General features: G+C 35.6%; 1 long non-coding RNA gene across 1 annotated transcript in view; it reads left to right on the top strand.

Moving 5' to 3' along the window:
• The window catches only part of LOC141729349 (uncharacterized), a 78363-nt gene extending 72478 nt beyond the window's left edge, over window positions 1-5885 (top strand). The window contains exon 4 of the long non-coding RNA XR_012580780.1: window positions 2221-5885. This is a non-coding gene — a long non-coding RNA (uncharacterized LOC141729349). The remainder of the gene's footprint in view (window positions 1-2220) is intronic.
• Window positions 5886-17908: the final 12023 nt, after the last annotated feature.

Below are 17908 nucleotides of genomic sequence, written 5' to 3'. Positions count from 1 at the left end.
TGGGTCCATCTTCTCTTTACTCCAAAAAGAAACCACTTCCTTTCATCCACCTAAAATTCATCTTCCTCATGGATTTGGACTTTTTAAACACAAGGGTTCATAACCCTTGGCCTACAGAAGCTTTCAGGACTGAATACTTCTACCTCAAATGAGTTTCATGCAAAAGGGTTAAGGTGCCCTCAAGGTACTTTTTGTATTCAGCACTGTCATTGTCACAGAGAGCCTTTGCTAAATTGTCTCCAAAATTGGCTTCTACATATGTTCAGGAAAAATACAGAATGCTGCAAAAAGCAATCGGGAGATTTGAAAAACACTGACAAGACTTTTAGTCTCATGGAAAATTTTGGATGCTGTTTTCTAGTGTATTACATTCTTTAAGAGATAAGTCCATAATATTTTACTCATTTTGTTCTTGTAGAAATTGAACAAATTAAAACTTTCTTTTATTGTTTGATACTGGTCACTGAGTATTTTTTATGATGCCACTAAATTCAGTTTTGTGGGGAAGGGGAAGAACTGTGTCTGATATTTTGTCTGAACCTTTAGAGAGGATATAAAAGACCCCTAAATATAAATCAGTTGCTATTTTCAGTGGGAGTACTTCAGGAGACTTTAAGAGAAGTAAAAAATGAGACTGTCTCTACTTCAATTAATTGTACTCTAAATGTATAGAATGAAGATTCACAGGTAATAATACTGCCATGTACTTCAACAGGAAGAACAAAATATGAGCACTATTGGTTTCCAACTTATTATTTGTCTATTTAGCTTGCATTAACTTGAGGACTATAACAGTTGCCCATAAAGGAAATAAGTTACACGGTAGTAGTTTCAAAGGATACTCGGAAAACGTGAAATGATAGTGCTGTGATCCTAAGAGTAGTAATGTATAGTTACTTTCAGATCAGGTGGCAGCATTACTGCATTGCTGTCTCACCAAGAATGAAACTAAAAATCAGTATTTTGTTCTGGTCTGGAAATGCCAGCTCCTGTAATGTTGCAGCAAATGGAATTTAACTGCGTGATTGCCATAAGTGACTTGTGTGTCACAGGTAAATTGTGAGGTCAATACAAAGCAGATTTGGGGATTATAAAATACATTGCAATTCTACAGTATTTTGAAGAAAAATGGGTTTTATATCTGATTTTTTTTTAGCTTTTAATCTCAATCATATTAATTATTTTGAGTTCTCTTTGTTCTAAATGAAATACATTAAAAAAATTTAGCATTAAAATGACAGTCATGTTCTTATTGTAGTTTTTAGTTAACTGTGCAATGAACTGTATCAATCTTCATGCATGCATTCGAAGCATTGCCTGTTCTGGAGGATAGCACTAACACTATATTATTTTAATATATCTTACAAATATGTTTTGCATATATTCAATGACATGAATATGCCATCTCTAGTATAGGAATGAAAAGTATTTTCATTTTTATTTCTTCTCAAGGCTAATATTGGTATTTTTCCTTTCACTCTTTTGTTTGTATCCTAAAACACAAAATTATCAAACAGTCAGTTAACTTGAACACAACAAATATAAGGACAGCAAACAGGTAAATGGGCATGCAAAACACTAATTTACACTTGCAGAACAGGTAATTTCACGCACTGATGGTAGCCTGCACATGCAATTATTCATCTTGTTCATGCATATGCATGGCTTCAGCACAATTGCCTTTTTACATATGTGCATATATTTCACTGGCATAGTTTAGTCAACGATATTTAGTCATTATGATTTGTGTGCATGTTTAAACCCTTCTGTGTTCATTCAGAATGGAATATAGGTTCATGATCCTTTTGCATCAGGTAGCTATATCATATCAGTAAATACTGGTCTGTCAAGAAAAACAGCTTCAACAAACCTTAAGGTTCACTGCATTTCATACTAGTCAATCTCTCTTTTTTCAGTAGCAAATCTTGTTTTCACAAAACATGCACCTCCATCTTCTTTACACATTAGAATTTCAGTATTTTCAAGGAAAATATATGAAACAAAAGTACAAGATGCGATAGGATAACAAATAAATATTTAAAATATGTTATACTGCTATTTTCACTATATAACATCTTTAAAGAAGAGCTACAGTTTAGTTATAATTGCAGATTCTTAAAATTTCAAGTGTAGCCAATTTATATTGCAAAATGAGAAATGCCAAAGAAATCATATCAGACCCATTTCAACAAAAATGGTCATATATAATTTCTCTTACAGTGGAAATTAGTTACTTTTATCCTGACTCCTTCCACATCACAGATGTGGAAAAGCCAGAGGTCACCCTCTGAAATGTGCCTGAAATAGAGTTCAAACTATGTCACAGTCATGCACCTTGTTGATCTGGACCCTCAACTTGACCCAGGTAATGAATTCCCCAGCTTGAACTCAGTTGTGCCTATAGACTTGCCCAGAAATTGTGGTGTTGTGTCTGACCCTCATTGTGTTCTCCAGGACTGGCTCTAACCTGGACCCACTGACTTCATTTCCCAACTTCTCCTCACTATGGAGGATCTCATCAGACCTCCATAATAATTTTTTCATCCATTTTCAGAGGAAGAAAAGGCAAATACATTGTCATATTTTGGTTTAACAGCTTCAGATATGCAAAAATGAGTAAAAATAAAGTTGCTTTTTATTATGGGATACAGTAAGGTTTTTTAAAGTCATCAAATATTTCCACCACCCAAGAATCACTGAATCATTGTACGTCAATAGAACTTGGGCCGTTCCTTCTTTTTGTGAATGAAAACTGACTAATTGCATTTGAGCTAAAGGAATGTAAATTTAGTGGCCTTGCAGTGTTTTAAGGGGGCCTACAAGAGCGCTGGAGAGGGATTATTTATCAGGGAGTGTAGTGATAGGACAAGAGAGAATGTTTTTAAACTGATGGAGGGTTTATCTGGTTAGATATTAGGAAGATATTTTTTAATCTGAGGGTGTGGGGAGAGTGGAACAGATTAGCAAATGTCTTTGACCATGGCAGGGCATAGGAACAAGGTGTTTTTTAAGGTCCTCTCCAAGCCAAACCATTCTATGATGAAAACAATATTCTACTTTAAACTCATACTCCAAATAATCACTGTATTTTTAAAATAAGGCCAAATCTGTTAATATCCAAATAAGTTTTATAAAAAAATACTCAGGAAAAGGCCCTCTAGTTCTTTCTTATAAGTCCATGAAAAATTGATTTTAAAAGTTTGTGTTCTTGAGACTTTTTTCCCCAGACTGAACTATGCCCAAAAGACCAATTGAGTGAAGAAGAAGAAGAAGAAGAAGAAGAAGAAGAAGAAGAAGAAGAAGAAGAAGAAGAAAAGAAACCCTTGGCTTTAAGAAGTATGCATACTCTTGTCTGCTTGCCCTTGTCTTAACTTTAGCTATAACTACAAGAAATATTGCACCATTAAAAATAGTAGCAGAAGTTCTTGGTGTCAATCAATACCTGCTCTCTTCCTGTATTTGGGGTGTATAGCATTAAGCAATAAACTAGGCAGATATATATACATTCCAAGCACTAATCCCAAACCTTAACCTTGTTTTATGGTTAGAAAACTCATCAGTAGAACAATAGAGAATATAAGTCCTTGGCTTCAGCTGACAGGAACATTCTTTCTCTTATAAGCCAATATCTTTTGTCATTTATTTTGTATAGATAGGGCTTTTAATTTTATCTATGTGTTAGGATTAGGTTTGGTGTTACAGTTATGGATTGGAAATCCAGCACTTCCAATGATCAGCTTATTCTGGATACTGCCATGACTTCAAAGGTATGCCAAACAAAATGTCTTTTGAATTAGAATTGGAAAGTGTTGTAAGAGTAGCTTATTCCAGAGCCTGCAGCCCTGAGAAAAAGCTGATGACAATGCAGACAACTTTGTTCTTCTTTTTTCTAATTGGAGTGGATTTCTTCTGTTGGATTAATTAGGGTTTATTTGGAGGTTAACTTTCAGTTTTAGAAACTAGAGCATTAAGATCACTATTTCCTTTCAGTGTCCCCAAGACCTGTAATATTTTAAAGTGGTTTGGAAACCCAAGATATCAACAACCTAAATCCTTTCTTACTTACTTAATAATGTGAAGGCTTTGTCACAGCCAGTCAGTTTGGTTGTCACATCATGACCTCAAGAGTATATGTTACATGCTTTTGGGATGCAGTATGAAAATATAAGAGAGTTTCAGTGGATACAAGAGATTCAAAACTAATATAAATATTCTGAAAAATATAAGGCTAGCTGTTGAATACAATTAAGCTAGATAACATGACCATTAAAGGTGGCCTTGAAATTCACATTTCATGGTTTTATAAAACAAACTGGGAATGCAGTGGAAGTTAGGGTTTATATTTTCTGCATCTAAACATGATGTTTCCTTCTCCTTCAGATTAAAAGACAATCATAAGACACTAAGTTATGGAGGAGTGACATCTGGCTTCTCGACAGACACCTCAGGCAACTGTAGTAATAGCTTTGGAGATGGCTGTGTATCTGTAATAGAGTTAAGTTTGTTGTCTGGATTGTATTACCCTCTTACTCCCTTAGACATTTTGTCCTATAGCTCATATTGGAATTACTGAACCACTCATAACCCTGATTTATAAGCCTGTTCTTGTGTTTCTACCTGCTGCTGTTGTGTTGGGGTTTTTTTGTTTGGGTTTTTGCCCCTCAGGAAGTTGTGAACATACTCTGAAAAAACTTCTAAAGGAAGGTTTTTTCAATTGGAAAAGAAAAAGAAAAATTCTAATAATAAAAGTTAAAGGGCAAACAAAAATAAATATTTCTTATAAGATGAGTGTGTTTGAAAGTATAAGGGGAATCATAGCAGGTGGTATTTTTAACTCAGAGCTGAAATATTAATGAATGCTATAAGGTCAAAATAGTTGCCAATTTGATGAAGAAAATATGCTTTTTTTTTGAGGCATATAATAAAATCTGTTAAAATCTGATCTATTAAAATACCAATTGGAAATGCTGTATTTTGAAAGAAAATCACTTTTTAGCTCTCTATCTTATATGGTAGCTGATTGATCTATGTGATGTATAAAACCTAGAAACACTGATTGGATCAATTTATTTCCTGTGGAAAAACTGTATGAACCTCAGGCAGATCTACTCAGTGAATGAGAGTCATCTGTATGGCAGATAGGACTACTGTGTTCATATTTGCAGCCATCAGATCTGGAGCACTTTAACTTTTCCTTGCTGGCATACTTATAAACTCATGCTTCAAATGTGGTCAGCAGGTAGGAAGTTATTTAACCCTTAGGCAACAGTTTCATCTTTTGTGCTGCTTATGAGGTAATTTGCCTTCAGAAGGCACCTGAATTCAGTGGAAAGAGATGCAGTACAGCACCTATACAGTCAGACAGCAACAAATCCAGGGTGATTCCTGATTTCCTGTGGGACACAAGACCATGAGGGAATATCTGCATCTCTTTCTTTTGGTCTTAAAAGAAGTACAAAGTTGGAAACCTATCTGCCCTGTGATTCTATCTGCTATAAATTATATGACAGCAATATGCTTCATCCACTTCTGTGTCTGAACATGAACATGAACCGTATTCTGTGGTGGCAGAAATTACATTTTATACAACTGGCAATGTGGCTGCCATGTCATCTCAGGATTTGTTCCATCCAGAATATCACCTTCACCAAGAAAATAGCTGTCAATGATAGTAAATCCAACAATTCAGATGCATTAATGAGAAAAATATAAAAAAATTTAAGTTCTGACCCTTAGACAGGAAGATTACACATCTTGTCTGAAATGTATTGAAGTATAAAGATCTCACCCTTTGTAGTCTGTGCTGCATATGTATAATTTTGCCTCCTTGGGAACAATTAAAATAATAAAAAAATTGTTAAAAGAAAGTGTTTGTTTTTCTAACCACTGGGAACTCAAAAGTAAATTTCTAAGCTAGAAAAAACTTGTAACAAAATTCAAGATACTTAATGTTAAAGATACACATTTCCATTTACCAGAGTCTCAACAATTTGTACACAGATCCCAAAACATAATAAAATAAATGTCCTTAATTAAATTTGTGAAAGTTTTGATAACTCTAGAAAATTGTTTTCCTATATTTTCAGGTCAAAAGAAGCACCATGTAGATGTTATTGCCAACATGAAATGCCTTTCAGTTCTCAGTTGTTCTTAGAAACAGTGAAATCTTTCCAAAGTGTCAGTCTCTTGTGTCTTCCTCAACACAAACTTCAACCTTATTAAAAAATCAGGGCTGCTAGTAAAGGTGTGAACAGATGTTTTATCTCCACATTTTGTGCATAAATGAAGTACTTGGATGTAAATTGATCAAACTGTTGAAACAAATCATTTAAGATTTGTGCAGTGATTAATAATAGATGCCAGTAATCAAATCTCCCTGCCACTAGCACATCTGTTACAGAGAATTTCTGGTTTGCCCTATTATGCAAATGTGCAATAAAACAAATAAATTACTTGATTTAACATCTGGTTGAAAAACATTATTTTTAGGTGCTTTTTTTAATGTATTGTTTTTATCATTGATAGCCACTTGATGTAGACTAATCCAGTTATGCTTTGTGGTGTCACAGAATGGGGGAGGGAACCTGCCAAGTCTGCTCAGAAACTGCTGCAGAATCTTAAAGATATTTAGAATTTCTCAGACACTCATGGCTTCTGAAAGAACCAAGTACACAGGAGAAGAGACTTTTCCTTGAATTTAATACTTCAAAAATAGCTTCATCTAATTTGCCTCTTCAATACTTGGAGTGTCACTTATATAAGTAAACCTTTCTGGAACCTTGAAAAGACCAGCATTTGATTTCTCACTGCACATCGAAATTAATATGATCTCAAAAATCTGTTTCTGGACATTTTGGTTGATACACGCATGAATTGAAAAGAGAGAAATATCAGCACAGAACTACCCTTGATTTAAGATATACTACATTGTTTAGTTGTAGATACTGCAGATTTCAGCAACCTTTAGCACCAGGAACACAGAATCATGGAATCATAGAGGTTGGAAAAGACCTTTACGATCATCAAGTCCAACCATTAACCTGACACTGCCAAATCCACCACTAAACTCTGTCCTTAGGTGCCCCATCTGTCTGTCTTTTGAATGCTTACAGGGATGGATGAATCACATCCCTGGGCATCCTGTTCCAAAGCTTGACAGCCCTTTCAGTGAAGATATTTTTTCTTATCTACATTCTAACTCTGTCCTGGTGCAACTTGAGGGTATTTCTATTGTTTTATCACCTGTTATTGAGGGAACATTCAATTTTTTAAAGCAACATAATTTTCTCCCTTTTTTCTCTCAGAAGTGTATGACAGGTTGTGTAATACTTGTCCTATTTTTTTTTTTCTGCTGTTCCCCAGGTGTATATTGGAAGAATAAGATTACTTTTACTTCTGTAGGATGGAAAAAAAACCCCAAAGAATGGAAAAACAGAAATAGAAAAATGTGTACCTAAGAGAGAACTTTGCTCTGAAAATGTTTGTTCCCTTTATTTTTTTGCAACCAAACATATTTCTCCCAAAATTTTATATGCTGAATTACACACTTTATGTAGTAGTGCTATGAAACCAGACAAACATTAATTTCAAACCAACATCATCTTTCAGCTCCCCGGGTTACCAAATAACCAGCTGTGTCAGCAACATATATTGCTCTAGAGGGACACATTTTAATACAGTCATCTCAGAACATAATATGTTGCTTTGTAAACCAAAAACCAAAATCAAATCAAATCTGTTTGGCTGTCAAAATAGCCAAACAGATAGACAGAGATAGATAGAACTCACCCATTAAAGGGAGATGAAATATAAATATTGTTGCAATTCTCAATGAGTACCTAAAAAAGTTATGGAAAAACTCTCATGTCCTTTTATTCTGTATGAAAAAGAAATGGGTATAGGAGAAGCATAGAAGAATATGATACACAGTCCTTATTCTGTTTTGCTGGAACTAGAAATTCAATTTATGTAGTACAATATATCTTTCTCTCTTCAAAAGGTAATAATCAGGACAAGTTAATTTTGATCCAAATGTTAAAGTCAGTCAGGGTTTTTTTTTCTTCTCTACTAATTTTTTATTTGTATATGTGTTGCAGAAAAGACAACTGATTGAGAAGAGATCCTTGAGAGAAGGCATTACAATTAGCAAAAAGGAAAAAAATTAGAATATTGTCAATTATTCACTAAGAAAAACCTGAAAAATATTTGGGCTTGTTTGAATTCCAATAGATCTCCTCAGCTGAGAAACCAGGTTTCATAAATAAGACGAAAGGAATTCCTTTAACTCTTTGTCTTGACTGTCCTGATTTTGGGAATTCAAAATTCTCAAGTAAAACTTCCCAGCAATAGTCTTTGTACAGTTCTAAATGAAAGTCAAGAGTTTAAAAAAGGTTAAGCATTTTTAAGTATGTGTATATCTATGTTTCAATTTAGTATTTTGAGCATAATGTGTAAAGCAATGATACTTTTTTTATCAAAAGAAGTTGGCAAAGCAAGGAAATAAAATTTCTTCCTGAAAATCACATAATTGGTTATGGCCTCTGTAGAGCTGTTTAGTGTCAAAATGTAGGTATCTGGTAGTATTTCAGAAGCCTTAGTGTATTCAATCACATTGGATTGTGAAAATATGGCACTGACACAAATCAGCCTTGCTCCCTTCTGGAAAGTCAGCGGCAGAGCAGACATCAGATCTTCTGAAATAGTATTAGATGCTCGTGTTACCTGATTTGTTCCCTAGTAATCTCATGCCTGATACATCATAGAAAACTTCAAGCGACTATGTAGTTTCTTTTCTGCATTCTTTCTCCTAGAGGCTCATTTTCCAGATTACTGAGCTGATTCAATCTTTCAGACAGTCTTTGCAGCAAAATGAATGCTGAGAAACTACTACACAAGCAAATAGACTCTTACATTATTTATGTAGAATTCAATGGATTTTCTAGGGAAAAAGTACATTGTCCAGACCTCCTCAATTAACTCCATGTATCACTCCTGCCAACAAATAGGATGTCAGAATTTAAGATTAAAAAATTAGTATTTAAAGCTGCAAATGTAACCAATTAATTTATCTTGTAATTATTTAGTGAATTTTAAGACATGTGACTTTGAGAGTTTGACGTTCCTTTCCATCTTTCAGTTTGTAGCTGTGCGAACAAAAAGTATTGATAGTGACAAACCTTTGGTGTAAAAGCATTATTTTGGAGATTTTATCAGCATCATAATTCAGACTACTGATTCAAATGCATTTGATCTGCTTTAACAAAGACAGTGTTATCATTGTATTCTAGGACAGGGCAATGGAGACTAAGATATGTGACCTGAGCTCTTATGTCCTTCGAGTTTTGCACCTCTGCAATGTTGTAGAGACAACACTGTCATTTACAACAGTTTTGGAAGCTTGGACAGTCTTCAAGGGAATCTTATGTGAACCAGAGAGTTTTCCAACTTAATAAAGAAAGCAGAGTTGCAATTCCCACATTCCTGTATAGATGGGGTTTGGAAAACTCACCACTTTCTTTGATAAGTAGTTAATAAATATTTAGCAAACAGCATAAGTAATCAGCAGGTTTAAAGTAATCATTCTTGCCAACACATAAGATCTGTTAGAAACAAAACAGACATCTGTAATTTGGTCAGTTAGCAGGAATTAGTAACAGGAAACATAAAATAAAATCAATACCTTTGTGGAGTTGCAACAAAATGGAATGAAAAAGAAGACGCATTAGTAGTGACAATGTATAGCAGAAACAATGATATAGGAAGGGGAATGGAAATCAATCAGGGATTGATTGATCAGAGAACAGAATTACTTTGATAGGACCAGTGGAATTCCAGGAAATGAAAGAACTAAAGTTATGAATAAAACAAAAATTGTCCATGTATGTAAAAGATACCTACTGTGTAATTGTGGAGGGCACTGGTACAATAAAAATGGCCACAGAAGCCTGTGATAATAGAAAATGCAAAGAAATAAAATAAAAATGAATTTTAAATAAAATACAATGAAATCTGTAACTCAGAGATAATCGAATACTGTTCAACTGCCCTCACCACACCATCCCCCTCCCTGGCCTCAGCTGTTCACAGATGGCATTCACTTCTCTATATGCCCTCCATAAAGTACATTGAAAACCCATGTGGGTTTGATTTTTTTCTCTGTTAGCAAAGCAGAAATAGAGAGGTGTTGCTCAGCTAAAACTCTCATGAACTGATTGTATCTTGTTCACCTTAAATACCTCTTGATTTGAGCGCAGTATCTTGTCTTGCTTCTTCTTCAGACCACTCTCCTTCACTGATATCTGCAGATTTCCAAGGGAAAAAGCAGTTACCATGTCTTTAGAAGCATTCATTAAAAACTGCAAGGTCAATCTTATCCTACCACCTAAGTGCAGATCAGTATATGAAATGTAATCAGATGGGTGATGCTCTTTTCTCATGGAAGAAACGATCAGGCTCTTTTTTTGTTTTGTTTTGTTTTTTTTTTTTTCTGTTTTCGATATAAATTTTAGTGACAATTTAAACCACCTATCACCACAAAACGCCCTATTGCAAAACAAGCTGCATTTGGATAGAGAAGCTGTGCATTGATCTGATGCTAATCATGACACAATTTCTTGATGGTGGAGAGGATATCATGTTTGCTGATCCTCCCCAGCTTTTGGCATTATAAAGCATGAGTGGCTGCTAACCATAACACATAGCAAGACCAAATACCACTCTGTGGTAAGACTGACAGAGCCTCTGTGAGAATAATCAATTTCTTGTCAGTGAACTGTACAGCAATCCAACTGGTGGCAGAGTCATTGAAATAGACTGCCATAAAGAGAGAACCTGTGTGTATATTTTGTAACATCATTGCAAGTAGCCAAATAATTCTTTTCAGTACAAACAATATTATCTATGCAGATGTCATACACCACCACCCAAAACAATACCTATACTTAAGCTGAATCAGATTATCACTGTTTTCCCTGTGCTCTGAGATTTATATAATTGAAATAAAAATAGTTTTTCCTCAGTTCCATATTGTACGAAATTTTCTTTCACCAAAAATAATGATGCCAGTAAGCCTCTTAGAACAAGTTCAAAACTTTCAATACAGTGCATCTCCTAGAAAATTCAGTTTAATAGTGCTTCTGATAGCTTCCTTTAAAGCAAAATATCAAAAATGGCAAGTATACAAAAATGGCAGAACAACAAACTGGACAATGTAAGCATTGTTCTGCAGAATGCCATTGATTCCAAAATGAGGCATTGGAAACAGTACTTAAAAATGCTCATTTGCTACTGAGTTCTGGCATCGTTGCACTTTTTTGGGAATGGATACTTCACACAGAGAAATTGCACACTATATTGAATGAAAGTTACCAGTGAATTACAGGATGCCTTTGACCATGTAATGAAAACAATGGAGGAAGACATCAAGAAGTCAGTCACTGCTGAGGCAGAAAGCACACAGCAGACTGAATTTAGATGGTCTTTTATGGACACATGAACGACTTGGATGACTGAAACAATGAAAAAAATATTTTCTTCTTACAAGGAAATAATTTAGGAAACATCAACCATACAATTACAGAAGTTAAACTTGTTGCTTAGGTAATGATTTGAAGGAATGAGCCCTTCTGATACTTCTGAAAACTTTCTGTAGTAAATTACAGCGACAACAGGAGTGTTTAACCATCTGTCAATAAAAAATTACAGGTTATAGTATAGTATGTGGAAATGGACTGCTCCAAGGATAGATTTAAGACAAACTTGAGAATGATAGAAGTATGATAAACAAATAAAAAAGAAAGATGATGCCACTGATCTAATTAGGAGTATAGAACAGCCTAAAACATTAACCCACTTATAGAAAATTTTAGACATTATTATCTCTTGGAGGGACAACACAGTAGAGCATAAACAATGCAGGAGGTTCCTGGACTGTGCTGATAACTTCCTTCTCCAAGTGATAGGGGAGAAAACAAGGAGAGGTGTAGTGCCAGACCTTGCTCTCACCAACAAGGAGGGACTAGGTGGGGAATATGAAGCATAAAGACAGCTTTGGCTGCAGTGACCATGAAGTGTTGAACTTCAAGACCTTTAGGGTAGTAAGGAGGGTGTACAGCAAATGAATCCTGGAGTTCAGGAGACCAGACTTTGTCCTCTTCTGGGATCTGCCTGATTCACAGGAAAAACTTGGGAGAGAAAAGGAGTCCAAGAAAACCAGTTGATAATTCAAGGATCACCTCATCCAAGCTCAGAAGTGATGCCTCTCAGGAAAGGGGAATTTAGCAGAAATGCTGTGAGGCCTGCATGAATGACCAAGGAGCTCCTGGATAAACTCAAGTAGAAGAAGGAAGTCTAAAGAGGATGGAAGCAGGGACAGGTAACCTGGGAGAAACACTAAGAAATTGCCTGAGCATGCAGGGACCAGGTTGGTAAAGCTAAAGCCCCAACAGAATTAAACCTGTACAGGGATGTTAAAGGCAATAAGAAAAGCTTCTATAGGTACATTGGTTATAAAACAAAGACTAAGAACAATGTGGACCTGGAAGGAAATGGGAAATCTGGGTAATTGGAATATGGAGAAGACTGAGGTACTTAATATTTTTTTTGCCTCAGTCTTCAATGACAAGTGCTCCAGACAAACTAGGCAAAGCACAGAAAGCAAAGGCAGGGTCTGAGCAGTCTCAGTAAGTTTGCCAATGACACCATGCTGTGTGCAGAGGTTGACATGCTGGAGGGAAGGTGCTGTCCAGAGAGATCTTGACAAGTTTGAGAGATGGGCCCATGAAACCTTCATAAAATTTGACAAGGGCCAGTGCCAGGTCCTGCAGCCAGGTCAGGGTAATTCCAAAAATGTATACAGGCTGTGCATAGGACAGATTGAAAGAAGACCTGGGGAGAAAGGCTTGGGGGAGTGTTGGTTGATGTGAAGCTCAACACAGTGCAGCAGTGTGAACTTGCAGCCCAGAAAGCCAACCCCATCCTTGGCTGTGTCAAAAGCAGAGTGGCCAGCAGGTCAGGAGAGGTTATTCCTCCCCTCCACTCTGCTCTTGTGGCTCTCCACCTTCAGTACTGCATCCAGCTCTGTGGCCCCAGCACAAGAAGATCTGGAACACCATTTCTATGAAGACAGGCTGAGAGTGGAGTCTGTTCAACCTGGAGAAGAGACAGCTCCAGGAAGACTTTCAAATGTCTTTCCATTAGCTAAAGTAGGCCTACAAGAAAGATTAAGAGGTATTTTTGACATGGGCATCTAGTGCAAGGGGGACTGGCTTTAAACCAAAAGAGCACAGTTTTAGATTAGTTATTAGGAGGAAATTATTTACTGTGAGGGTGGTGAAGCACTGCAACAGGTTGCCCAAAAAACCCATCTCTGGAACTGTTCATGACCTCATTGGATGGGATTCTGTTTTAATGGAACAATTATTTCACATACATATTTTAATTTTTTGAAAAGTGACCTTTCTTTGTTAACTTATGCTAATTTCACAGGTAATTCTACTATCTAACAACATGTCATGACTAATCTAAATAATTGGGCAAATAAATATAAATCAAATAACAACAGCATTATCATCTACTTTAAACCAACATTTGAATTAAAAATTAAAAATTAATGAAGACAGAGGGATTTAGGGCATGATGTTAATGAAGAGATAATAAGGGGAGAACTTGTGATTATTTTAAAACTTTGAATTACTGTTTTGCTGCTCTCTTAGATAAAACTATAGTACAAGTGTTTATCCTCATCTTTACAGGACAAATTTACAAATCTAAATACTAAAACAGCTTCACTTGCTCATTTATGAAGTATGTCTGAAGAATTAAAAGCCTCATCATTTGGATTGAACCTACCACCTGCCTGAACATTAGCCATTTTACCCCAAAAATTTAAGTTAAAGACATCATAAGAAGTGAGAAATCAAAACCAGAACAAATTGCAAAAAAACATATCCTGTTCTCTCCTCCTTTCTTAAGTGACTTCTTATGGCACTAATTCATAAACACAGATTTTTTGACTTGAAAAAATTCCTACTTTGTGTAAAGGGCAGGAAGAAACAAACACTGATAGGTGGAGCATAAAGCACCACATATTTTATCCAGCACAATAAAATTCTACCTATTGTCATTTCAGTTCTATATATATGGATCAATTTGTGAACTACACATTGCTGTTCAGTATTCCAGATAAATTGCCTCTGGTGAACTTTAACCCACTGAGTTCTGTTTTCAGAAGCATGTTTGCATCTTTCCAAAGAAAACTACAAAGCATTTTCTAAAGGAGGTGTTCTCCTATTATAGAGAACCTAGAGATTTATTTCTCTAAGGCATTTTGCCCTATTTTTGGGTGCTGAATACATTATTTTATAGTGATCTCATTTCACAAGCTTGGCCTCTAAAGAGCATGCAAGGTTGTCTCATCTGTAAAAGGTCCTGTGGCTCATTCTGGTTTAGAAATGAAAGAATATTGATCATTCATTAAGCAAATTTAGTGCATGTAATACCATCCTCAAGGTGGAGATAAGGCGATATGCAAGGCAGGAACAACGAGCCTCCTTAATATTCTAATCTTAATCACTAATCTACTGCTTGTATTTGGAACACTGCTCTCAGTGGACATGTTCTTTTGTCCTGAACTATCACTTAGGGTGTTCTATTGTTGTTAATTCACTGGAGACTATTTGGTTGCTTTAGACTCCTACTTGAATTTGGTACAGATTCATAAAGTTTTACAAATGAGATTACAGAAAGCATTGTCACAGTTTCATACAAGTCTGAAATTGAAGTTACATTGACAAAGTGACCTTAGTCCCATACACAGTGATTTGGTGAAAAGATAAATGCAACTGTATCTCATTTCAACAACAACTCTTTCAATGTTGTATTATTCCATTGGCACATCTGTGGTTTAGTTTTTATCTGTTCATTCAGAATAAGATCCTGTGAATGGAATTAAGGGTCCCATGTCTGGTTTTAGAAGTCAGAGATAAAGAAATTAATTTATTTTTCCTTCCTTGGGGGTAGAAATTGGTTTGCATGTTACTATTCACTGGAACACCCCACAGCTTGACAATAACCAAAGCAGTTGTAGTCACACTCCACTGGGCAGCAGAAAATCAGATCCACAGAAAAAACATTTGTCTGTAAAAAGCACCAGATATTTATGAGCAGAACAAATATTTACAGAAATTTTCAGTGATTGAGTGTTGCCTAACATTAGTGCTCAGTCAAACTGAGATGTCTAATATATATGCTATATCTTCTGGCATTTACATTTTAATTCCACTGTAACAGTAATTTTCAACTAACTTTTACATTAAAATTACTAAAATTTACAGGACTTTTGATATTTTTTTCTTATTTGACATTAGGAAATAATTTCTTTCATTCTAAAAATCATGCCCTCATTTTCTTTCCACATTTTATTTTCAAATTTTCTAGCACATGTAAATGTCATCACATCTGACTCACGGTGAATTAAGGCTGATAAAAACTACATGTGAATAAATCATTACTTAACAGTCATTATGGAGTTCTCTGAGTACACGAAGAGATGGGGCACTTAATTCAAGAATCCATTTGGTATGAGAATATGGTAGACTGTGTAGACATCACTAGAGGGAGTCATGACCACACAAACCAGATGGGTGTCTTTCACAAACACTACTAAGCAGAAATCTAGGCCCAGATTATGAAATTTGTGCCATATTACACAACAGTCACCTGTGGAAACTTCTCTTTTTTGGTTTTTTTTTTTTTTTTTCTTTTTTTGAGACAGGGACAAAGACAACTTTTTGAAACAAATATTAAAGGATTTAGCAGAATGGACACACCTAAGAGAGCCTATCTCAGTCTTGTTACCATACTTCCTCCAGGTATGTACATCAAGGCCCCTTGAGCCTTCCTGTCTCCAGTTCCATCTCTCAGCCTTTCCTCTTAGGAGAGATGCTTCAGTCCCTAAATCACCTCTTGCTCTTCCACTGGAGTCTCTCCAGTATATTGATGTATCTCCTGTTCTGGGGAGGCCAGAACTGGACACAGCACTATAGCTACGGCCTCACCAGGGTCACTCATAAAGTTTCAGAGACAGTATAATAAGGATGTGTATTCTTAACGAAACCAGAATCAGAAACTTGATATGCAGCAGCAGATGCAAACACCTTGATGGAATGGGTAAGCATTGTCACCAAAATCCCTCTTTTTTTGTGTGTGTGTTTTGAAGGAGTAGACAGGATTTTTTCCTAAATTCTAGAAACAGCTTCAAGTAAAATCATAGCTTTCTGTCACCAACATATATTATTAATTTTTTAAGAAAACTTCTGGTTTGAGAGCTTCATTGTAACCAAGATGTGCTCTTATCAGAGCCAGGCTCTTTCCCATAGTATGGCTTCAGTACCATTTGTACTGGTTATGGCTGACAGCTGCAAGATAACCTCTTTGTCTTTGAGTTGGAATGGCTGCTGACTGAAAGCCTTCTGTCCTTGTCTGGTCCCATGCAGGTCCCTATAGGGATGCCTAAAAATTTGAGGTGATACCTTGCCTTTAAAATAGCTTTAGGGATAAACTAGGAGGGAAAGACTAAAACAACCAAGTAGAGCTGTCACATAAATGCAACTAATAAATTTGACCCGTATATTGCCAATAGTTATTCACTCAAAGTGAATATTGTGTTTCTCCTAAACCTACTTCAGTTACACAGATTTTCTACTAGTAAAATGTCAGTGAAACAGTCCTGAAAGAAAGGCAAATAAGTGAAGCAGTTAAAACAAGAAGTGTTTTAGAATGCCCTTACAATTCCTTATGAAACAGGCATGTGCCACTCTCCCTAAATTAATGAAAAGTACGGTGCCCTTACGTAACACTTTACCAGTTACTAATGTTCATACAGTAAATTAACAACTTAATTTGAGGTCTCTGACAATTTATTCAAATGATAATGGAGACTAAACACAGGCAGAGGTATCCAACAAAAAATTGCAATCATTTCATGAGCCAAACATTTATTAAAAAAATCAGAACATCTCAAAAGGTAATGGTATCCCAGAAACAGACTATGAAAAGAGAGATAGAAATGTTCAAATCAAATTAATGACACAATTCACCTATTTGTCATTTTCAAATCACCTTTACTTGATTCCACTAGAGGCTACAAAGAATGTTGCTGTGTATCCTTATAAAGATTTTTAAATTGAGGACTTAGAGAAATTCTTTTGTGGTTATTTTTTTAACATACATTTCCCTTTTCTGCAGATATCTTCCCTTGCACTTCAAAATGTTCTTCATACAGCAATAAATTCAGTGTCTCTCTCCTCTTTCAACTGTATTTCCTTCCCTCCCTACTATTTCAAAGTTTTACAGGATAGTTTTAATGTGCCCTTACAGAGGACCCTCAACCAGAATCTCTGTAGAACTGTGTATGAATAATTCATCAGACTCAATCTTACAGAGTAACTAATGTGCTAATTATGCAGAAGAGTCATTTATAAGGTTGGGTTGGGTGCTCAATGCTAAACATCACTATAAAATATTCATATGGTATTTGGGGATTTTCTGAAAAATGAAAATTATCCATCTTCATGGTAGACATGCATGAAGATGGATAATTTCCTCAGTATGATGGTCCTGCTACACAGAAATGATTTATCAGGAATCCAACATCAAGTCCTGCTTCATGGAGAGGCAAATCTATTATGACTGTTAGAAATATGCTACCTATGCATACTATAAAGGTATTTAAATATGGCTCATCAATTTAGACAACTCGTGTAGTCACAATGCATCTTTTAATAGTAAAATCTGAATATTTTTATGTGGACTGTCTTTCAGGAGTTCTTGTTAAAACAGCTAATGAAATTTCTGGGCAAAGTATAAAATTTGGGTATATGTTTTGGCCATAGTAGTTTACCAGGAACTG

Source organism: Zonotrichia albicollis, chromosome 6, assembly GCF_047830755.1.
Source record: "Zonotrichia albicollis isolate bZonAlb1 chromosome 6, bZonAlb1.hap1, whole genome shotgun sequence".
Classification (NCBI taxonomy): domain Eukaryota; kingdom Metazoa; phylum Chordata; class Aves; order Passeriformes; family Passerellidae; genus Zonotrichia; species Zonotrichia albicollis.
The sequence above is the reverse complement of the archived record's forward strand: the minus strand, read 5'-3'. Positions and strand labels throughout refer to the sequence as shown.